General features: G+C 48.7%; 1 pseudogene; it reads right to left on the bottom strand.

Moving 5' to 3' along the window:
• Window positions 1-4128: 4128 nt before the first annotated feature.
• Window positions 4129-18028, bottom strand: LOC137345776 (netrin-G1-like; annotated as a pseudogene).
• Window positions 18029-24251: the final 6223 nt, after the last annotated feature.

Here is a 24251-nt window from a genome sequence, read left to right as displayed (position 1 = left end):
TGGGCACAGGAGCCGGCAGCTCCAGGGCGTCAGCTTCACGGTGCTTGGATGGATGGAGCCGAGTCCCTTCCTGGCTCCGATGTTAGCTGATATTGTTAACGGTTCCCTCTCGTCAGGTTCTGTCCATCTTTCTTTCAAATTTTCAGTTATCATTCTTCTCTTAAAAATAAACCCCTTGACCCGCTCTGTCCTTATAAACTAACACTCCATCTCCAAACTCCCTTTCCTCTCCAAAGTCCTTGACCGTGTTGTCACCTCCCAAATCCATGGCCATCTTTCCCGGAACACCATGTTTGAATCCTCCAATCAGGTTTCTGCCCCTGTCACCGTACTGAAACAGCTCTTATCAAATTCACTAATGACATCCTATGTGACTGTGACAAAGGTAAACTTTCCCTCCTCGTCCTTCTCAACCTGTCTGCAGCCTTTGACACGGTTGACCACACCATCCTCCTCCAACACCTCTGCACTGTCGTCCAGCTGGGTGGGACTGCTCTCACCTGGTTCCTTGCTTATCTATCTAAACGTCGTCAGAGAATCACTTGTAATGGCTTCTCTTCCTGCTCCCACACCGTTACCTTTGGTGTTCCCCAATGATCTATCCTTGGCCCCTCCTATTTCTCATCTACACGCTGCCCCTCAGTCACATCATCTGAAAACACTGTTAATTTTCACATGTACACTGACAACATCCAGCTCTACCTCACCACCACCTCTCTCAACTCCTCCACTGTTGATAAATTATTAAACTGCTTATCTGACATCCATCACTGGGAGGGCAGAAATTTCCTCCATTTAAGTATCGGGAAGGCAGAAGCCATTCTCTTTAGTACTGCCAGAAACTCTGTTCTTGAGCCACCAACTCCATCCATCTCCCTGGCAACTGTCTGAGGCTCAACCAGACTGTTCACAACCTGAGATGAGCTTCCGAGCTCATATTCACTCCATCACTAAGACCGCCTATTTCAACCTCTGTAACATCTCCCGATTCCACCCCTGCCTCAGCTCATCTGCCGCTGAAACTCTCATCCATTCCTTTGTTACCTCTGGACTCGACTATTCTGATGCATTCCTGGCTGGTCTCTCACATTCTACCCTTCTTAAACTTGATGTCATCCAAAACTCTGCTGCCCCTGTCTTCACGCAAACCAAACTCTTTTTACCCATCACCCACTTTGCTCGTTGCCTTACATTGGCTCACAGTCCAGCAATGCCTCGATTTTAAAATTCTCATCCTTGCTTTTAAATTCCCCCATTGCCTCACCCTCCCTATCTCTAAAACCTCCTCAAACGCCCACATCCCTTTTAAATGAGGTTTTAATTGATTAAGTTGCATCTGCATTCACTGTGGAGAAGGACGATGTAGGTGTAGAGATCAGGGAGGAGGATTATGATATACTTGGACATATTAGTATTGAAAGGGAGGAACTATTAGCTGTTTTAGAGAGCTTAAAAGTGGATAAATCCCCAGGCCCAGATGAGATTTATCCCAGACTGTTATGTGAGGCAAGGGAGGAGATAGCAGGGGCTCTGATACAAATTTTCATATCATCTCTGGCCACAGGAGAGATACCAGAGGACTGGAGGACAGCAAATGTGGTACCATCATTCAAGAAGGGTAGCAGGGATAAACCAGATAATTACAGGCCAGTGAGTCTAACATCAGTGGTTGGGAAACTATTGGAAAAAATTCTGAGGAACAGGATTAATCTCCACTTGGAGAGGCAGGGATTAATCAGGGATTGTCAGCATGGCTTTGTCAGGGGGAAATCGTGTCTAACATACTTGATTGAATTTTTCGAGGAGGTAATTAGATGTGTAGATGAGGGTAAGGCAGCTGATGTAGTCTACATGGACTTCAGTAAGGCTTTTGATAAGGTCCTGCATGGGAGATTGATTGAAAAGGTAAGAGCCCATGGGATCCAGGGCAATTTGGCAAATTGGATCCAAAATTAACTGAGTGGCAGGAGGCAGAGGGTGAGGGTCGAGGGTTGTTTCTGCGAGTGGAAACCTGTGACCAGTGTTGTTCCACAGGGATCGGTGCTGGGACCCTTGCTTTTTGTAGTGTACATCAATGATTTAAATGTGAATATAGGAGGTATGATCAGTAAGTTTGCAGACGACAGGAAAATCGGAGGTGTCGTAAATAGTGAGGAGGAAAGCCTTAGATTACAGGATGATATAGATGGGCTGATAATATGAGTGGAGCAGTGGCAAAGGGTATTTAATACTGAGAAGTGTGAGGTTATGCAGTTTGGGAAGATTAACAAGGCAAGGAAATATACAATGGATGTTAGGACCCTAGGAAGTACTGAAGGTTAGAGGGACCTTGGTGTACTTATCCATAGCTCATTGAAGGCAGCAACACAGATAGATAATGTGGTTAGGAAGGTATATGGGATACTTGCCTTTCTTAGCCGAGGCATAGAATATAAGAGCAGAGAGGTTATGATGGAGCTGTATAAAATGCTAGTTCGGCCACAGCTGGAGTACGGTGTACAGTTCTGGTCACCACACTGGAGGAAGGATGCGATTGCGCTGGCGAAGGTGCAGAGGAGATTCACCAGGATGTTGCCTGGGCTGGAACATTTCACTATGAAGAGATACTGAAAAGGCTAGGGTTGTTTTCCTTAGAGCAGAGAAGGCTGAGTGGGGACCTGATGAGGTATACAAAATTATGAGGGGCATTGATGGATTAGATAGGAAGAAACATTTTCCCTTAGCGGAGGGGTCAATAACCGAGGGGCATAGATTTAAGGTAAGGGGCAGGAAGTTTGGAGGGGATTTGAGGAAAAATGTTTTCACCCAGAGGGTGGCTGGAATCTGGAAGGCGCTACCTATAGAGGTGATAGAGGCAGGAACCATCACAATATTGAAGAGGTATTTAGATGAGCACTTGAAATGCCATAGCATACAAGGCTATGGGCCAAGTGCTGGGAAAGGGTATTGGAACAGTTAGACACTTGATAGCCGGTACAGACACAATGGGCCGAAGGGCCTGTTTCTGTGCTGTATGACTCGATAACTATGACACTGTTGGAGGGTCAGCTCTGAGGGAGTGCTGCAATGTTGGAAGATCAGTACTGAGAGTGCGTTGCACTGTTGAAGGTTCAGTACTGAGGGATTGTTGCACTGTCACAGGGTCAGTACTGAGGGAGTGCTGCACTGTCAGAGGAACAATACTGAGGGAGTGTTTCACTGTCAGAGGGTCAGTTCTGAGGGAGTGCTGCACTGTCAGAGGGTCAGTACTGAGGGAGAGTTTCACTGTCAGACGGTCAGTCTGAGGGAGTGCTGCACTGTCAGAGGGTCAGTACTGAGGGAGTGTTTCACTGTCAGAGGGTCAGTACTGAGGGAACGCTGCACTGTCAGAGGGTCAGTTCTGAGGGAGTGTTGCACTGCCAGAGGGTCAGTACTGAGGGAGCGGTGCACTGTTGGATGGTCAGTTCTGACGGAATGTTGCACTGTCAGAGGGTCAGTACCGAGGGAGTGCTGCACTGTCGGAGGGTCAGGACTGAGGGAGTGCTGCACTGTCGGAGGGTCAGGACTGAGGGAGTGCTGCACTGTCGGAGGGTCAGGACTGAGGGAGTGCTGTGCTGTCAGAGGGTCCTGACAGAGGGAATTCCAGAGCTTATGACCCAGTCAGCTGAAGGCCCAGTTCCCACATGTTCCTGCTCAAGTCTCGCACTCCCGGTCAGTTTGGGGTGTTATAGTCACTCCCTGTTCACACCTACACCTGTTCCTCATTCACTCCCTGTTCACACTTACACCTGTTCCTCATTCACTCCCTGTTCACACCTACACCTGTTCCTCACTCACTCCCAATTCACACCTACACCTGTTCCTCACTCACTCCCAATTCACACCTACACCTGTTCCTCACTCACTCCCTGTTCACACCTACACCTGTTCCTCACTCACTCCCAATTCACACCTACACCTGTTCCTCACTCACTCCCTGTTCACACCTACACCTGTTCCACACTCATTCCCTGTTCACACCTACACCTATTCCTCACTCACTCCCTGTTCACACCTACACCTCTTCCACACTCAATCCCTGGTCACTCCTACACCTGTTCCTCAGTCAGTGTGGGATGAGGGAGGTTTGAGGAGAATGGTTCGATCCCGTTACAGAAATGGGCTCTGGGTCAGCGGGTCACAGGTCAGAGAGCGTAGGTCATACTTACGGCCACTGGCGACAGTGTCAGGGAAGCCTGGAGAGGAAAACAGAAACACTAAGAGTTAGAGAGACGTCTGATTAACAATCTTTATTAATGAAGACACTAATACAACCCATCACATGGAGTGTTCATGGGATCGACCTCACTCAAACTCACAGACAAAGATCTCATGGGGGATTTACAGGCTGCATCCTCTGGGTGTTCAAACCAGCTCCAGGTGAGACCAGGTCGAGTTACTAAAGTGCTCACGTAAGGTGAGTGTGAGGTTAGTGTGTAAGTACGTTCCCACTACGTGTGATTAATGTGTAAGTGAGCAGGGTTAATATGTAAGGGGGTCAGTAATCACATAGACCCCTCCCCCACTGCCCATTTGTGTCACTCTCTGTTTCCTGATCTCGGGACATTCCACACACAGCAATGACCACAGATATCCCTCACAACCTTCACTTCCTGATCTGCTTCAGATATTTATTACACAGAGGCTTATTCTCCTTTCACCCTCCCCAGCTGTTCCCCAGATGTTCATCCAGATGTTCACATTCCATTCACACATCAGTCTCCACCTCACTGCTACCTCTGGATCTGTGTGTGTGTCCCGAGTGAGATTTCATCACATTTAACCCATACGACTATTCTAACCTCACCCTCTACATCATGTCAGCAATTCCACCTTGTTCACTGACTCCGACATTACACTGAGAGAGGCTTCAAAATCCTGAAGGGTTTTGATGGAGTAAATAAGGAGAAAGTGTTTCCAGTGGCAGGAGGGTCAGTGACCAGAGGACACAGATTGAAGAGAACTAGTAAAGAACCAAAGGGGGAGAGGAGGAGAATTTTATTTATACACAGCGAGTTGTTGTGATCTGGAATGTTCTGCCTGAAAGGGCAATGGACGCAGATTCAATAATGACTTTTTCAATTGAATAAATACTTGAAAAGGATGAATTTACAGGGTTATGGGGAAAGAGCAGGAGAGTGGGATTAATTGGATAGATCTTTCAAAGAGCTGGCACAGGCACGATGGGCCGAATGTCCTCCTTCTGTGCTGTCTGATTCTCTGATTCTGTGTCTGTACAATCTCCCAGTGTGAGTCTCTGTTTACACATTAACACAATCACAAACATCCATTGGGTTGTATTTTGGAATCGATGCGTTGCCGGGAGTTACGATGAGAATGAAATATGAAGTGAATCTTCCGCCGGCACTGGGCTGGGCCGGAGAAGTGCTCGTTACTCACAGACATTGGCCGTCCCTTTGGGGATTGGGAGGTACGAGCCCGCTCTCCACCGTCGGCCTTGAAAACCTTTCTTACATCTCCCGCAGTCCGGCCCCGTCGTGTTGTGTTCACAGCTTCCCTTTCTCCAAGATACAGTTGCTGGTGTGAAGATTGCACTTTCACCTGGTAACAAACAACAGCAAGCTGGTTTAAAATAACCTGATCAGCTCTGTTAGACAGGGGACTCTCTGCTCCGGGACTCTGCTCCCCCTTTACCAGCTTAGCTCTGGAATCTCCAACATTTTTCCCCCCACTTATTGCATTTCAAAGCAGACGGCAGGACAATTTCTGGTTGTGTTTCTGTTGATTGACGATCAGATTCTGAGCAGCAACAAGTACAAGTTAGGAGAGAGTTTATAATCAGCTCAACTGTTCCAGAGTCCTCAAAGAATGAACTGGTATTTAAACAGCATCATTAATGCAGTAAAAGCCCCAAGGTGCTTCACAGGAGCAAAAATCAGACCAAAACTGACACCGAGTGAGATAAGGAGATATTAGGACAGGTGACCAAAAGCTTGGAGAAAAGTAGGTTGAAGGAGGATCTTAAAGGAGGAGAGAGAGGGAGAGACACGGAGAGGTTTGAGTTGGGAATTCCAGAGCTTAGGGTCCAGGCAGCTGAAGGTACAGCTGCCAGTGGTGGAGTGAAGTACATGGGAGATAGAAGAGGGCAGAATTCGAGGAGTGCAGAGATCTCGGAGGGTTTTATTCGGCTGTTGGAAAATATTATTAGAAATGAGTTTTTCTCTGTAACCTCCTCCAGTTCCACAACCCTCCAAGGGAGGGAGGATTGAGACTGCAGAGGGATTTGAAGACAAGGATGAGAATTTTAAAACTGAGGCATTGTCAGACCAGGAGCCAATGTCGATCAGCAGCAACAACAACAGAAAACAACTGGTATAGGACCGCTAACACAGTAAAACATCCCAAAGTGCTTCACAGGAGAGTCAATCAGATAGAAACTGACACCGAGCCACATGAGGAGGAGACACTCAGAGCAGTGACTGAAGATGGAGACTGAAAAACTGATAATCTCCACCTTCCCTCTTCTCCTGGGACACTCCTGACTTTCCCCATTTTCACCCAAATCCCAAACCAGCCAGATTATCCCCAGGGTTTGCTCAGAAAGGGTTAAACCTGGGAATCTCTTCAAAGGGTTTAAACCGAAATCATTCAATTCCCACTGGGCGGGAAACAGCAGGAATTCCAGGAATTGTAAATGACGAGTAATTGATGATTAATGAATAATTAAATATTAAATCTGCTGCAGCAAAACACTAAACTAATCCCAGCCCATCTTTTACTGGATGTTTGTAAAATATCATGAATTAATTCATTTGATGATTGAATTTGCTGGACTGATTCCAGTGTTAGTTCACTGGGAACTCCAGCTTCAGATCAGGTGAATGAGCAACATTCAGTGATAGAATGAGTGTAGTTTACAGAACAAACAACTCTGCTTTTCAACAGAAATCTCCAGGAAATGTGACAGGAAAACTGACAGGAGTGGATATCAGTGATTCAGGATAGAGAGAGGAAGCAGAGTGTGGGATTTGGGATCAGTTGGATAGATTGGGACACAGACACAGACTGGGAAAAGGCAGGTTCGGGACTGAAGTCAGGGACAACCTGCTGGTGAAAGTTTTTTAAAATATTCTAACGGACACAATCGTATCACTAACATCGACTGTGAATCCATCACTCCACTGACGGCGGTCATGCCTTCAGCTGCCTGGGCCCAAAGCTCTGGAATTCTGTCCCTAAAGCTCTCCATCTCTCTCCCTCTCTCTCTCTCTCTCTCTCCTTTAAAACACTCCTTAAAACTGACATGTATGACCAAGCTTTTGGTTACCTGCCCTCATATCTCCTTATTTATCTCGGTGTTATATTTGGTCTGATTTACTCTCCTTTGAAGCAGTTTGAGATGTTTTACTAAGTTAAAAGTACCACATAAATACAAGTTGTTGTTGTTTAGTATGTGTGATTTGGAAAGGCCCAAAGTGTTGGACCCGTCTTTCTGCCGTGAAGCGTGAGAACACTGCTCTCGGTGACTCTGTATTAACAGCATCGAGCCGCTGTTTAACTCACTGCGAAGGAGATGCTTCAAAATCTGCAGATTGGACGTTGCACAGTTTGCAAATTCACAGTTATGGGAAATATTTACCAAACTAAGCAAAACACGGACAGTTCCTTGGAGTCAAATGAACGGCAGCGTAAACATTTTCCTGCTCCTGTTCTCTAATTAGTGTCTGAAGATTCTCCTGGACTAAAAGCTCGAGTGAGTCTCCCAGAAGCTGAGTGTAGAATAATGAGGTAATGGCTCCGAGTCCCGGAGATTGTGTGATGGGTGAATGGGAACTCACTGATCGAGACTGAATATAGATTGAACAGGAAGGAAGTGTTCAGTCAGAATCATTCATTAAATCATCAGCGACTTTGATCGAGTAAATAAGGAGAAACTGTTTCCAGTGGCAGGAGGGTCGGTGACCAGAGAGACACAGATTGAAGGGATTTGGTAAAAGAACCAGAGGGGGAGATGAGGAGAATTTTATTTACACAGCGAGTTGTTGTGATCTGGAATGTCCTGCCTGAAAGGGCACTGGAAGCAGATTCAATAATAACTTTCATTACCAGAAGGGGAAAATTCACAGGGCTATAGGGAAAGAGCAGGGGAGTGGGACTAATTAAATAGATCTTTCAAAGAGCCAGCACAGACACGATTGACTGAATGGCCTCCTCTGTGCTGTCTGATTCTCTGACTCACTGAATCCTGATGAATCATAGAATCATACAAAGTTTAAGGCACGGAAAGAGGCCACTTGGTCCATCGTGTCTGTGCAGGCCGGAAAACGATCCACCTATTCTAGTCTCACCTTCTAGCATTTGGTCTGTAGCCCTGAAGATTAGTGCACTTGAGGTGCATATCCAGACTCCCTTTTGAATGAGTTGATGGTCTCTGCCTCAACTACCCTTTCACACAATGAGTTCCAGACCCCCGCCACCATCTGGGTGAAAACATTTTTCCTCATTCCCCCCTACCAATCACTTTAAATCTATGCCCACTAGTCACTGACCTCTCTGCTAAGGTGAATAGGCCCTTCACCTCCACTCTATCCGGGCCCTTCAAAATTTTGTACATTTCAATCAGATCTCCCCTCAGCCTTCTCTGTTCCAAGGCAATCAATCCCAGCCTATCCTATCTTTCCTCACAGCTGCATTTTTCCAGTCCTGGCAACATCCTCATAAATCTTCTTTGTACCTTCTGCGGTGCAATTACATCCGTTCTTTAATGAGGTGACCAGAACTGCACACAGTACTCAAGTTGTAGCCTAACCAATGAGTTATACAGTTCCAGCATAACCTCCCTGATCTTATATTCTATACCTTGGCTACTAAAGGAAAGGATTCCATCTGCCTTCTTAACCATCTTATCGACCTGTCCTGCTCCTTTCAGGGATCTGTGGACATTCACTCCAAGGTCCTTCACTTCCTCTACACTTCTCAGTACTTTCCCATTTATCATGTATTCCTTTGCCTTGTTTGACCTCCCCAAATGCATCACCTCACACTTCCCCAGGTTGAATCCATTTGCCGCTTTTCTGCCCACCTGACCAGACCATCAATATCTTCCTGCAGCCTACAGCTATCCTCCTCGCTATCTACCACACGGCCAATCTTTGTATCGTCTGCAAACCTCTTGATCATGTCCCTTACATTTACGTCCAAATTGTTAATATATACCACAAAAAGGAGGGGACCCAATACTGAGCTGTGCGGAACATCACTGGAAACAACTGTCCAGTCACTAAAACACCCATCAACAATTACCCTTTGTTTCCTGCCACTGAGCCAATTTTGTATCCAACTTTCAGCATTTCGCTGGATCCCATGGGTTTTTTTTTTAACTAGTCTGTCATGTGGGACCTTGTCAAAAGCCTTGCTAAAATCCATGTAGACCACATCAACTGCACTACTGTCATCTATCTTCCTTGTTACTTCTTCAAAAAATTCGATCAAGTTGGTCAAACAAGATCATCCCTTAACAAATCCATGCTGACTATCCTTGATTAACCTCTGCCTTTCTAAGTGATAGTTTATCCTGTCTCTCAGAATAGATTCCAATAACTTGTCCATTACTGAGGTTAGACTGACTGGTCTGTAATTATTCGGTCTATCCTTTGCTCCCTTTTTAAACAGAGGTACAACGTTAGCAGTTCTCCAATCCTCCGGCACCACACCTGTATCCAGTGAAGACTGGAAAATGATGGTCAGACCTTCTGCTGTTTCCTCTCTTGCTTCTTTTAACAGCCAAGGGTACATTTCATCTGGCCCTGGTGATTTATCAACCTTTAAGGATGCTAATCCCATCAATACTTCCTCTCTCCCTATGTTTATCACCTCCAGTACTTCACATTCCTCCTCCTTAACTACAATATCTGCATCGTCCCCCTCTTTTGTGAATACGGACGCAAAGTATTCATTAAGTACCATACCAACATCTTCTGCCCCGACACAAAATTACCATTTTGGGCTTTTATGGGCCCTACTTTCTCCTTAGTTATCCTCTTACTCTTAATATATTGAGAAAACATCTTTGGGTTCATCTTGATTTTGCTTGCCAATATTCTTTCATGCCCTCTCTTTGTTTTCCTGATTTTCTTTTTTGATTTCACCCCTCCACTTTCTATACTCCTCACGGCTTTCTGTAGTATGGAGTTCTCAGTGTCGGACATAAGCTTTCTTTTTCTGCCTTATCTTACCCTGTAGGCTCCTTGACATCTATAGGGCTCTAGATTTGGTCATCCCACCCTTTTTCTTTGTGAGAACATGTTTACTCTGAACCCCTTGAATCTCCCCTTTGAGTGCCTCCCACTGCTCTGACACTGATTTACCTTCAAGTAGCTGTTTCCAGTCCACTTTTGCTAAGTCACTCCTCAGTTTAGTAAAATTGGCCTTGTCCCAATTGAGAACTCTAACTCCTGTTCTGTCTCTGTCCTTTTCCATAATTCTGTTAAAACTGACTGAATTATGATCACTACCACCAGAATGCTCTCCCACTGCCCCCCCTTCCACCTGTCCAACTTCATTTCCTAAAACTACGTTTAAAACTGCACCTTCTCTCGTTGGACTTGCTACATAGTGGGCAAAAAGGTTCTCCTGAATGCACCTCAAGAATTCTGCTCCCTTAATTCCTTTCACACTAAAACTATCCCAGTTAGTATTGGGGTAGTTAAAATCCCCTACTATTACTGCTCTATTGTTCTTGCACTTCTCAGAGATTTGCTGACACATTTGCTCTTCTATCCCCCTCTGACTGTTTGGGGTCTATAGTACACTCCCAGCCATGTGACTGCCCTTTTTTTGTTCCTTAGTTCAATCCATATGGCCTCATTTGATGAACCTCCTGACATATCATCCCTCTTCACAGCTGTAATAATTTCCTTGACCAAAATTGTCACTCCCCTTCCTTTCTTATCCCCTTCCCTATCACGTCTGAAAACCCTGTAAACCAGGAACACTGAGCTGCCATTCCTGTCCCTCCTTAAGCCATGTTTCTGTAATAGCTATGATATCATACTGCCGCGTGTCTATCTGTGCCCTCAGCTCATCTGCTTTATTTGTAATACTCCTTGCATTGAAGTAGATACCCTTGAGCACTGCCAAAATCATTTTTTAATTTCCTAACCTTTGTTTCCTCTGTCTTCCAGACTCATCCATTAACTTTCTGCCTTCCATTTTTATTTCTGATTTTCTCCCAAATGAGTCTACCCTCAGGTCCCCATCCCCCTGCCAAATTAGTTTAAACCATCCCCAACAGCACGAGCAAAACGTCCCACAAGGAACTCAGTCCCAGCTCTGTTCAGGTGCAACCCATCCAGCCTGTACAGGTCCCATTTCCCCCAGAGCCAGTCCTAATGTCCCAGGAATCTAAAGCCCTCCCTCCTGCACCATCTTTCCAGCCATGCATTCATCTGTCATATCCTTCTATTTCTGTACTCACTTTGCATGGCACTGGGAGTAATCTGGAGATTACTACTTTTGAGGTCTTGCTTGATAATTTCTTACCTAGCTGCCTAAATTCTGACCACATCCCTCTTTCTACCTATGGCGTTGGTCCCGCTGTAGACCGCAACTGCTGGCTGTTCACCCTCCCCCTTCACGATGCTCTGCAGCCACTCAATGACATCCTTGAGCCTGGCACCAGGGAGGCAACACACCATCCTGGATTCATGTCTGTGGCCACAGAAACACCTGTCTGTTCCCCTGACTATTGAATCACCAATCACTATGGCTCTTCCAGTCTTCCCTGTAGCCCCCCCTGTATGCAGCTGAACCACCCGTAGTGCCATGGACTTGGGTCTGGCTGAAATCCCCAGGTGAAGTATCACTTTCCTCAGTATTCAGAACTAAATACCTGTTGGAGAGTAAGATGCACTCAGGGATCTCCTGCACTTCCTGCCATTTTCTTTTTGACTACCTGGTGGACTCCCATTCCCTCTCTCCCTGAATACTCTTAAGCTGTGGGGTGGCCACATCTATAAATGTGCTATCCACATAGCTCTCATCCTCATGAATACACTGCAGTGTCTGCAGCTCAAACTGCAGCAATTGACAACCCTTCCTGCACAAATGGTTCTCCAGGATACAGGAAGCATCCTGGAGCTCCCATATAGCACAGGAGGTGCATTCTCGAGGTTGAAACACACCTGCCATTTTTTTATTTATTAGTTAACCCTTTGTTACTGCTACAAAAAAACCTTATCAATACTGCAACACCTTAGAGTTTTTAATAAAACCTTACCGGTACTGATAAATCCTACTTAAAATCAATACAGTTCACTAGTTAAAATAAACCTTACTCAACAAAAAAACTTACCAGCTACTCACTTGTTCAAAATACTCAGCAGCTTATCACTTGTTCTAAAGTTATACTTTTCTTGATTACACAGGTATGTAGACCTTCCTACTGGTAATAGATCTTGCCAATGCTAATAAACCTTACTATTATTAATAAACCTTACAAATACTGATATACCCTTATAATACTTGATGCAATTTATGTATTAAGTTGTCCAAATTTGAGCAAATACATTCCCTGCTGGTCTCTCTCTTTCACTCCGTATTATAAATTCCACTTTAGTTTTTAGTTTATATAACATGGAATTGATCAAGTCTTATTTTATATTTGATTGACTGAGATTAAGATAAATTAAATAAAATAAATTTAATGAGACTGGACTTCGGCAGTGTTGAGAGTAAAGGTTGTGCTGCTCGATTGGCTGAACACTGAGCAGGAAATGGCTCCCTCATGGTGAGCCAGCCAGCAGGACTCTGAAAGCTCACTAACAAGCCCATCACCAGGGACAGGGGGAGCTGTCACAGTGCTGCTCTGTACAGACTGTCACAGAGACATTCAGGGAAGCTTTCACAGTCCACACAGGGGCAGCTGACAGTGCTGAGAGGGCCGAGGGAGGGATCCCGATCTATCACTGTAAAACCTCACCAGTTACTGAGTGCTCCCATCAGTGAATCTGAGCAGAAACAGTGAGGAGATCTCACTCTCCGGGAATCTCCAACAGATTGAGAGTGACCCCCAGATATTGGCTCTGATAGAGTGACTCCAGACGTTGGCCCTGACAGAGTGACTCCAGATGTTGACCCTGATTATGCCCACCCCCCAGATGTTGACCCTGACCCGGTGCTCCCTGGATGTGAAGTGTGGGGTCAGTGACTCTGTCCAGAAGAGTTGAGGAGCTCTCACCGCACGCGGATGTCCAGGTTGGAGATGGCGTAGAAGTATTTGGAGAGGTTGAGTGGGTCAACACTGGTGGGCCCAGTGGCCGGCCGGAGCAGCCTGACCCGCAGGTCGGTCAGGGTGAAGAAGTCCCTCAAGTCCTTCGTGGTGTCCAGCTGGCCGTACAGTGAGGCCATGTCACGGAGACGGGCCCCCCGAACAGGGCGAAACGCTCCTGGATCTCGAAGCGGACCATCTTGTCCACCTTCCACACATAGCCCCTGGAGTACTCCTCCGTACAGATGATGTCCAGCACCGAGGCCGGCCTCAGATCCAGGGCCCTTCTCGGCTCCATCCCGAAGGAGTTGAGGCAGTCGGCAGTACAGAACTGGTAGTGCTACCACGTCTGGCCATGGTCCAGAGACTTCTCCAGGACCATCTCAGTGTAAGTTAAAAGTTAATTCCCTTTTGTTTTCGGAGGACCAGGGGAGTGCTGGGTAAGTAAAAACTATATATTTGGGTGGTGGCTGTACCCGAGACACTACACGTGTAGTGTCTCCCATCCACCCTCCTCCTCTCACCAAAAAAAAAGGACTCTGGTGTGTTGATAAGGTAAACTTTTTATTTAAGAAGTTCTGTCCGTTGGATTGCTAACCTAACAAGTTTTGACATTTTTTTTTGGTTTTTCAGTAGATTTGTTGGGAATTTAGAATAGTGGGAATGGAGGTTAAGGCAGTTGTATGTTCCTCCTGCAGAATGTGGGAGGTAAGGGTCGCCAAGAGTGTCCCTGCTGACTGCATCTGCGGGAAGTGCACCCAACTCCAGCTCCTCGAGAACCGCGTTAGGGAACTGGAGCTGGAGCTGGATGAACTTCGGATCATTCGGGAGGCGGAGGGGGTTATTGAAAGGAGTTATGGGGAGGTAGTCACACCTCAGGCAAAAGAAGTAGGTAGTTGGGTTACCGTCAGGGGAAGGAGAGGGAACCAGCAGGCAGTGCAGGGATCCCCTGTGGCCGTTTCCCTCAACAACAGGTATACCGTTTTGGATACTGTTGCGGGAGACGACTTACCAGGGGTAAGCAATGGGGTACAGGTATCTGGCACAGAGTCTGTCACTGTTGCTCAGAAGGGAAGGGGGAAGAGGAGCAGAGCATTAGTCATCGGGGACTCCATAGTTAGGGGAACAGATAGGAGGTTCTGTGGGAACGAGAGAGACTCATGGTTGGTGTGTTGCCTCCCAGGTGCCAGGGTTCGTGATGTCTCGGATCGTGTTTTTGGGATCCTTAAGGGGGAGGGGGAGCAGCCCCAAGTCGTGGTCCACATAGGCACCAACGACATAGGTAGGAAGAGAGATGGGGATTTAAGACAGAAATTCAGGGAGCTAGGGTGGAAGCTTAGAGCGAGAACAAACAGAGTTGTTATCTCTGGGTTGTTGCCCGTGCCACGTGATAGCGAAGCGAGGAATAGGGAGAGAGAGGAGTTGAACACGTGGCTGCAGGGATGGTGCAGGAGGGAGGGTTTTGGTTTCCTGGATAATTGGGGCTCTTTCTGGGGTAGGTGGGACCTCTACAAACAGGATGGTCTTCACCTGAACCAGAGGGGTACCAATATCCTGGGGGGGAGATTTGCTAGTGCTCTTCGGGGGGGTTTAAACTAATTCAGCAGGGGAATGGGAACCTAAATTGTAGTGCCAGTGTACAGGATGTTGAGAGTAGTGAGGTCAGGGATATGGTTACAAGGACGCAAGAGGGCACTGGCAAGCAAGAACCTGGTTTAAAGTGTGTCTACTTCAACGCCAGGAGCATCCGGAATAAGGTGGGTGAGCTTGCAGCATAGGTTGTTACCTGGGATCTCGATGTTGTGGCCATTTCGGAGACATAGGTAGAGCAGGGGCAGGAATGGATGTTGCAGGTTCCGGGATTTAGATGTTTCAGTAAGAACAGAGAAGATGGTAAAAGGGGGGGGGGTGTGGCATTGTTAATCAAGGAGAGTATTACAGCGACAGAAAGGACATTTGAGGACTCGTCTACTGAGGTAGTATGGGCCGAGGTTAGAAACAGGAGAGGTGAGGTCACCCTGTTGGGAGTCTTTTATAGACCTCCGAATAGTTCCAGAGATGTCGAGGAAAGGATAGCGAAGATGATTCTCGACAGGGGCGAGAGTAACAGGGTAGTTGTTATGGGGGACTTTAACTTTCCAAATATTGACTGGAAATTCTATAGTTCGAGTACTTTAGATGGGTCAGTTTTTGTCCAGTGTGTGCAGGAGGGTTTTCTGACACAGTATGTAGACAGGCCAACCAGGGGCGATGCCACATTGGATTTGATACTGGGTAATGAACCCGGCCAGGTGTTAGATTTAGATGTAGGTGAGCACTTTGGTGATAGTGATCACAATTCGGTTAGGTTTACCTTAGCGATGGGCAGGGACAGGTATATACCACAGGGCAAGAATTATAGCTGGGGGAAAGGAAATTATGATGCGATTAGGCAAGATTTAGGATGCGTAGGATGGGGAAGGAAACTGCAGGGGATGGGAACAATCGAAATGTGGAGCTTATTCAAGGAGCAGCTACTGTGTGCCCTTGATAAGTATGTACCTGTCAGGCAGGGAGGAAGTTGTCGAGCGAGGGAGGCGTGGTTTACTAAAGAAGTTGAAGCGCTTGTCAAGAGGAAGAAGAAGGCTTATGTTAGGATGAGACGTGAAGGATCAGTTAGGGCGCTTGAGAGTTACAAGCTAGCCAGGAAGGATCTAAAGGGAGAGCTAAGAAGAGCAAGGAGAGGACACGAGAAGTCATTGGCGGATAGGATCAGGGAAAACCCTAAGGCTTTCTATAGGTATATCAGGAATAAAAGAATGACTGGAGTTAGATTAGGGCCAATCAAGGATAGTAGTGGGAAGTTGTGTGTGGAATCAGAGGAGATAGGGGAAGCGTTAAATGAATATTTTGCGTCAGTATTTACAGTAGAGAAAGAAAATGTTGTCGAGGAGAATACTGAGATTCAGGCTACTAGGCTAGATGGGATTGAGGTTCACAAGGAGGAGGTGTTAGCAATTTTGGAAAGTGTGAAAATAGATAAGTCCCCTGGGCCAGATGGGATTTATCCTAGGATTCTCTGGGAAGCTAGGGAGGAGATTGCAGAGCCTTTGTCCTTGATCTTTATGTCGTCATTGTCGACAGGAATAGTGCCGGAAGACTGGAGGATAGCAAATGTTGTCCCCTTGTTCAAGAAGGGGAGTAGAGACAGCCCTGGTAATTATAGACCTGTGAACCTTACTTCGGTTGTGGGTAAAATGTTGGAAAAGGTTAGAAGAGACAGGATTTATAATCATCTGGAAAAGAATAAGCTCATTAGCGATGGTCAGCACGGTTTTGTGAAGGGTAGGTCGTGCCTCACAAACCTTATTGAGTTTTTCGAGAAGGTGACCAAACAGGTGGATGAGGGTAAAGCAGTGGATGTGGTGTATATGGATTTCAGTAAGGCGTTTGATAAGGTTCCCCACGGTAGGCTATTGCAGAAAATACGGAAGTATGGGGTTGAAGGTGATTTCGAGCTTTGGATCAGAAATTGGCTAGCTGAACGAAGACAGAGGGTGGTGGTTGATGGCAAATGTTCATCCTGGAGTTTAGTTACTAGTGGTGTACCGCAAGGATCTGTTTTGGGGCCACTGCTGTTTGTCATTTTTATAAATGACCTGGAAGAGGGTGTAGAAGGGTGGGTTAGTAAATTTGCGGATGACACTAAGGTCGGTGGAGTTGTGGATAGTGCCGAAGGATGTTGTAGGGTACAGAGGGACATAGATAGGCTGCAGAGCTGGGCTGAGAGATGGCAAATGGAGTTTAATGCGGAAAAGTGTGAGGTGATTCACTTTGGAAGGAGTAACAGGAATGCAGAGTACTGGGCGAATGGGAAGATTCTTGGTAGTGTAGATGAACAGAGAGATCTTGGTGTCCAGGTACATAAATCCCTGAAGGTTGCTACCCAGGTTAATAGGGCAGTTAAGAAGGCATATGGTGTGTTAGCTTTTATTAGTAGGGGGATCGAGTTTCGGAGCCACGAGGTCATGCTGCAGCTGTACAAAACTCTGGTGAGACCGCACCTGGAGTATTGCGTGCAGTTCTGGTCACCGCATTATAGGAAGGATGTGGAAGGTTTGGAAAGGGTGCAGAGGAGATTTACTAGGATGTTGCCTGGTCTGGAGGGAAGGTCTTACGAGGAAAGGCTGAGGGACTTGAGGTTGTTTTCGTTGGAGAGAAGGAGGAGGAGAGGTGACTTAATAGAGACATATAAGATAATCAGAGGGTTAGATAGGGTGGATAGTGAGAGTCTTTTTCCTCGGATGGTGATGGCAAACACGAGGGGTCATAGCTTTAAGTTGAGGGGTGATAGATATAGGACAGATGTTAGAGGTAGTTTCTTTACACAGAGAGTATTAGGGGCGTGGAACACCCTGCCTGCAGCAGTAGTAGACTCGCCAACTTTAAGGGCATTTAAGTGGTCATTGGATAGACATTTGGATGAAAATGGAATAGTGTAGGTCAGATGGTTTCACAGGTCGGCGCAACATCGAGGGCCGAAGGGCCTGTACTGTGCTGTAATGTTCTAATGTTCTAATCTGCTCCGGCCGGCCTGACTCGAAGGTGATGACAATGTCCTCGGTCAGCTTGATGCTCTTGCCCCAGGACAGAGTGATGTTGACCAGGAGGGGCTCGGGGAAACTCCTCCAGGAGACGCTTTGCCAAAAGGTTGGGAATCCGCCCCTCGTCATCCAGCATCAGCTCAGGCGGGTGTGCGAGCTCGGGCATGCGAGCGCCACACTCGTCGTTGCACATGTACGGGTTCTCCTGGAAAAGGAGACAAGAACAACATGGGTTAGATACAGAGTAAAGCTTCCTCTACACTGTCCCATCAAACACTCCCAGGATAGGTACAGCACGGGTTAGATACAGAGTAAAGCTCCCTCTACACTGTCCCATCAAACACTCCCAGGATAGGTACAGCACGGGTTAGATACAGAGTAAAGCTCCCTCTACACTGTCCCATCAAACACTCCCAGGATAGGTACAGCACGGGTTAGATACAGAGTAAAGCTCCCTCTACACTGTCCCATCAAACACTCCCAGGATAGGTACAGCACATGTTAGATACAGAGTAAAGCTCCCTCTACACTGTCCCCATTAAACACTCCCAGGATAGGTACAGCACGGGTTAGATACAGAGTAAAGCTCCCTCTACACTGTCCCATCAAACAGTACCAGGACAGGTACAGCATGGGTTAGCGACAGAGTAAAGCTCCCTCGACACTGTCCCCATCAAACAGTACCAGGACAGGTACAGCATGGGTTAGCGACAGAGTAAAGCTCCCTCGACACTGTCCCCATCAAACAGTGCCAGGACAGGTACAGCAAGGGATTGGCTGGAGAGTTTGTGGAGCACTTACTGTGTGTAATCAGCCGAAGCAGCTGCACTTGTGCAGCCTGGTGGAAGCAGCAAAGGAAGAGGAGAGTGGAGAGAGGAGACAGGAGAGAGCTGAGAACTGAGAATTGAGAACTGAGATTTACAACACAAGTGTTTTACTGACTTTATCTATTGGTGTAAAGGACCTATGAGTTATTTTGTAGAGGTGGGTGTTGGAGTACTGGAGAACTGTTTTTGCGTGGACTGCTGGGGAAGGAAATGCTGGAAGATCCAGGAGTGGGGCTCAAAGATTCTATAGGCAGCCCCTGTATTTGCTGTTGTGCTTTCCTCCAACTTGCACAAAGGGCGCTTCCTCCCCACCCCAACTGCGTGGCTCAGGATGGCTGGAGCTGCCCAGTAAAGAAAGTCTTTGTAACAGCATAGAAAGTGGAAAGAACCGGGCGGCTCCAGCTGATCCAGGCGAAGAACTCTCCCTCACCAACGGGATGATTCGACTTTGTGCCTTTTCCAGGAAGGTGTTCTAACCACTGATTCAGGAGTAACATCCTCACAGCCTTTCTCTCCCTTCCACCACTCAGCCACATATCTCCTCCTTTTCCTTTTCCTTTCCACTCCTATCTCCTCTACTCCCACTGACCACCCACTCCCATCATATTGCTTAAAGTTTTAAAAAAACTGTTGTTTGCTTTATTTCTTAGGGGTGGGCGTGACTCGTCAACCCCATGATAAGCCCCTCTTCACCGGTGGCGGGGCCTTCTCGCATGCATGCTGCTTCAGCTACTGCAGTTGCACCTGTTGCCTCGTCACCATTTATGCTGTTAACATCAAAGAACGGGATCAAGATCTACATCCACCCCAACATGTCAACAAAGGCATGTAAAAAAGCAATGTCCGAGGTTATTGGCCCATCCGTTATTGTCGGCGCCTTGAAAATATATGGGAAGGCAGGTTTTTTCCTGAAGACCGAGCGGACGATGTCCCTGGCCCTGAGCAGGGGGCTCACAGTGGGCGGACCTTTCTGCCAGTAGACAGTGGACCCCCTGGAGGCCAATGCGCAATGGGTCACCTTGTCAAGTGGCCCACTCTTCATTCCTGGTGAGCTTCACTTCCCCCACCTGCACCATCTGGGGGAAATAAAGACGGGGCTTACCCCAATCTTACTCAGTCATCGGGAAAACATGTATACTCCTTCCGCTGACAGCTCTTTATGCAGCTGGTGTGGGAGGAGGTTACAGAAGGCCAATTTAATGTAGAGTTCCAGGGGGCGGCCTACCACGTCTTTTGGACGGGGCGCGGTGTCATGAGTGTAAGAGGGTGGGGCATGTTTGTAAGAGCTGCCCCAGGCTCCGAGCTGCCAACTCCACCTCGGCGACCCAGGGTGGCGCCACTGCAACTCCTCCTACTCCCCACACACCTGCAACAACTGTCGCTCAGGTGGTTCCAGAGGCCATGGTTGTAACAGCCTCTGGTGGGGAGGGAGAGACCCTTGCAGTTGGAAGCAAGGTGGAAAGCAAAACACATGAAGGCGCACCCCTGGATACAGAAACAAGTCCTGAACCTGTGCTCAGCATTATGGCTGAACCAGGGGAGACCACCTGCCCCGTGGCTGAGCTCGGGTCCAGGAAACCTGGGCAGGGGGACATGGAGGGAGAAGCAGAGGCATCTACTGAGATGGAGGACTCTGAGACTCCACACCCCTCCTGGAATAAGAGGAGGAGGCGCCCTTCCTTTGAAGAGGGCCAGGAGTTGCGGGGTCCATCTCCAAGTGCAGGTCTTTGGGCTCCCCCTGCCACCACAGTCAGGACCTCGAACCCTGGGCAGGAACCCTCTACCCCCTCGGAACAGAGTGGGGAGAGATGACCCTGCAAATCTGGCAGCTCCCGAGGAATGGGGACCCACCCATGGTGGGGGAGCATGTGGACTCCAAGGGAGAAATCACTCCTTTGGCCGATGAGTTGGGTGTCCTGGGTGGGGACGAGACATGTGAGGGTCAACCTTCCCAGCAGCATAATGCTGCCGCCCAGGATGTACTCGACCCAGAGTCCAATTTGCATAGTTCCCCATCTGCTGGACCTGTCCTGAACTGCTGGCAGCCATATGCTCCAGTCCGACAGATGAACCCAGAGAGGACTCCTCCGCCATTGATCCTAGGGGTGGGATCATGATGGAGGTGGGACCAGCTGGTGTGGCCGAGACGTCTGCTCCACAGTGTGTGGTGGGTGTGTCGGCCGCTGGAAGTGTTGACCCGGAGGAGGATGTGGACTCGGTGTTGGGCACAGAGGACGATCTTGAATCATCGCCAGTGAGGCAATAGGCTTCCTTGTGCCTCCTACTGAGTTCACATATCAACCCTACCGTGGAACCCCAGGACGTCCTTACGGCCTGCATGGGTTGCTGCAATAAAGTTCAGCTGGCCCTCAGCTGGTGATCATATCTGGCGCTTATCATCTAGTCCATACATGCCGCCCTCAAGAAGTGGGTTAAAGCATTCCTCAATGGGTTACTGGGTGAGTGGAGGGATGGTGCACTTCCACTCCCTCCTCACAGTAAGGTGTCGGTGATTCTAAGTAACTTTGACATGGAGATAACCATAGCCAGCCTCAACATCAATGGCAGCAGGAGGCCTCTCAGTAGATTTCACAATCTCTCAGTCCTCAGAAAAGAGAGGTATGCGGTAAGCTTCCTGCAGGAAACCCACACCGTTCTGGGAGATGAAGCCACCTGGCTCTTGGAGTGGCAGGGTGGGGTCTACATGAGTCATCTCACCCATATTTCTAGTGGGGTGGCCATCATGTTTTCCACAACTTTTCAGTCATAAATCTTGGGGGTCAACGAGCTTGTGCCGGGCCGCTGATCCACCTCGCTATTCGCCTGGGTAGTGTGCCATTCCACTTTGTAAACATGTACGCGCCCAGGCCCGGTGCTTTGCAAGCACGCTTCTTTAAAGAAGTGTCCACTCTCTTGAGTTCCATCAATAGCGGTGAGTGCATCATCCTCAGGGGGGATTTTAACTGTACCCTCAAGGTGAGGGATTGTTCCGGTCCCCATGATGGCCAAGCATCAGTGGAGACGTTGAGGAAACCCCCAGCTCCCTCAACTTGGTGGGTGTCTGGTGGAATCTGCATCCTGACTCCCAGTGCATTCACCTGGAGGTCTGGAGGAGTAGGGTCCTGAGTAGGGTCCTGAGTAGGGTGCCGTGTTCGGACCACCATCTGGTGTGGGCAGAACTCACTCCGGTCTGCACGCGGGCAGGGTCCGCCGACTATCACTTTAACAACCAGCTGCTGGAGGACGAGCAATTCCAGGACACGTTCCATCAATTCTGGGCTGACTGGAGAAGGAAGCTGGGGGGTTTCCCGTCCTTGAGGCTATGGTGGGATGTGGGCAAGACCGACATCCATGTCTTTTGTCAGGAGTACGCGAAGGGATCGACAAAGAGGTGGGAAGCCAAGATAGGGCACCTAGAGAGGGAGCTGCTCGACTTGGAGTCCTGCTTCGGTCATGACGTTGCGGACTTGGCCCTGTGGCAGGCATACAAAGAGAAGGGAGAGCTGGGGGACCTGCAGAACATTGCGTCACGAGGTGTGTACGTGAGATCGTGGATCCAGATCCTGGAAGATTTAAACTGTGCCTCACCCTTCTTCTACTCACTGAAAAAATGGCGAGGGGTCTGTAAGCAGCTCATCAAGCTGCTGGCTGACGATGGATCCTCCATCACGGATCCGGATGGAATGGGCCTCCTGGTTCGTACCTATTACAGTGCGTTGTTCTCTCCGATCCGTCCAGCGGGGATGCGTGCAGAGTTTTGTGGTGAGCCCGGAGGACACTGAAGGATTGAGGCTTCGCTCACATCAGCGGAGCTGACCAGTGCCCATCGCCAGTTCTAGAGGGGCAAATCCCTGGGGCTGGACGAGCTGACCATGGACTTTCTCAAGAGATGTCCTGCAGGCGACTACGCGCTTGTCCTGGGGGAAAGCCAGGCGACTGGGGAGGTTCCCCACTTGTGGCGCAGGGCAATCATCATCCTGCTGCCTAAGGGGGCGATCTCCATTTGCTTAAGAACTGGCATCCGGTCTCCCTCCTCAGCATGGATTATAAGATCTTTGCCTGGGCTCTATCTACCCATCTGGTCTCCGTGCTGGCCCATACGATCCACCCTGACCAGTCCGACACGGTCCCGGGCTGGTCAATCCAGGACAACATCCACCTGGTCCGGGACCTGATCCAACTTTCCCAGAGGACTGATCTGTCAGTCGCCGTTCTCTCCTTTGATGAAGAGAAGGTGTTAGACAGGGTGGATCACAAATATCTTTTCGGGACTCTGCGCATGTTCGGACTCTGGCCACATTTTGTGGCCCTGGTCGACTTCTATACTCCACTGCAGAGTGTCTGGTTAATGTTAATGGGTCCTTGACAGCACCCCTTCGTTTTGGGAGAGGAGTGCATCAAGGATGCCCCATGTCCAGCCAATTGTATACAATCTGCGTGGAGACATTCCTGTTCCTGCTTTGCAGCAGGTTCACGGGATTGGCTCTGCGCAGGCCGAACATGTGGGTATTCCTCTTGGCTTACACTGAAGACGTGTTCCTCACGGTCACAGATCTTGTTGACTTGCGGAGGACACATGAGTGCCAGCAGAACTTTTCTGCCGCGTCCTCCGCGAGGATGAACTGGGAACAGTGTTCCGGTCTCCTGGTGGGTCAGTGGCGGGTGGACTCCCTGCTGGAGGAGATAACACCTTTTGTGTGGAGTACCACGCACCTCCTCTATCTGGGAGTCCACCTTCCCCCCGCTGAGGAAGCCTGGCCGGCAAACTGGCAGGAGTTGGTGGCAAAAGTCACCACTCGGCTGGGGCGCTGGACAGGACTGCTCCAAATGCTTTCCTACAAGGGCTGAGTGCTGGTCATAAACCAACTGATAGTCTCAATGCTGTGGTACCTTGTTGGTCACTTTGGCCCCGCCCCCTGCATTTGCCACTGAGATCCAGAAGAAGCTCGTTGATTTCTTTTCGGGCAAGAGAAAACACTGGGTCTCTGCTGTGATCCTGAGTCTCCCGATTGAGGAGGGCGGCCAATCGCTGGTGTGCCTCTGCACCCAAGCTGCGGCTCTGCGCCTTCAAACCGTACAGAGGTACCTGTACGTTGAGCCTCCTCCCAGATAGTGCACACTGGAGACGTATTTATTCTTCCAGGGAACTGCCTTCAAGATGACATGTGGCACCCGGCAGAGAATGTTAGCCGGGCCTCTGAGGGAGTTGCCTGTCTTTTACCGGGATCTATTCAGAGTCTGGAATATGGTCGCCTCCAGTCAGAGCACTCCCCCGCCAGTGGAGGAGAGCACCTGGGCTGTCTGGGCAGCTGACTCCCGGGACAGACTAACCGGTGGAGGAGTAGCCAGAGCCACTGGGACGCCCATCACTGCGGGTGACGAGGGTGCTCAGGAGTGCGGAGCACTCCCAGCCCAGCGGACTCGCGCTCGGCCCGAACTGCTCATCAGATCCAGGCCCGAAACCCTCCCTGTGAGTTGATCCCACACAACCCTTGCCGCCTCTTGGAAATGCCCTCCGTGCCATTCCACACGGTGCGGAGGGGTTTTCTGTATTGGCTGCTCCTGCACACTCTCCACTTCCTCGCCCTCGTCTGC

Source organism: Heterodontus francisci, chromosome 29 (genome assembly GCF_036365525.1).
Source record: "Heterodontus francisci isolate sHetFra1 chromosome 29, sHetFra1.hap1, whole genome shotgun sequence".
Classification (NCBI taxonomy): Eukaryota; Metazoa; Chordata; class Chondrichthyes; order Heterodontiformes; family Heterodontidae; genus Heterodontus; species Heterodontus francisci.
Note: the sequence above shows the minus strand (reverse complement) of the source record. Positions and strands in the feature narration are given on the sequence as shown.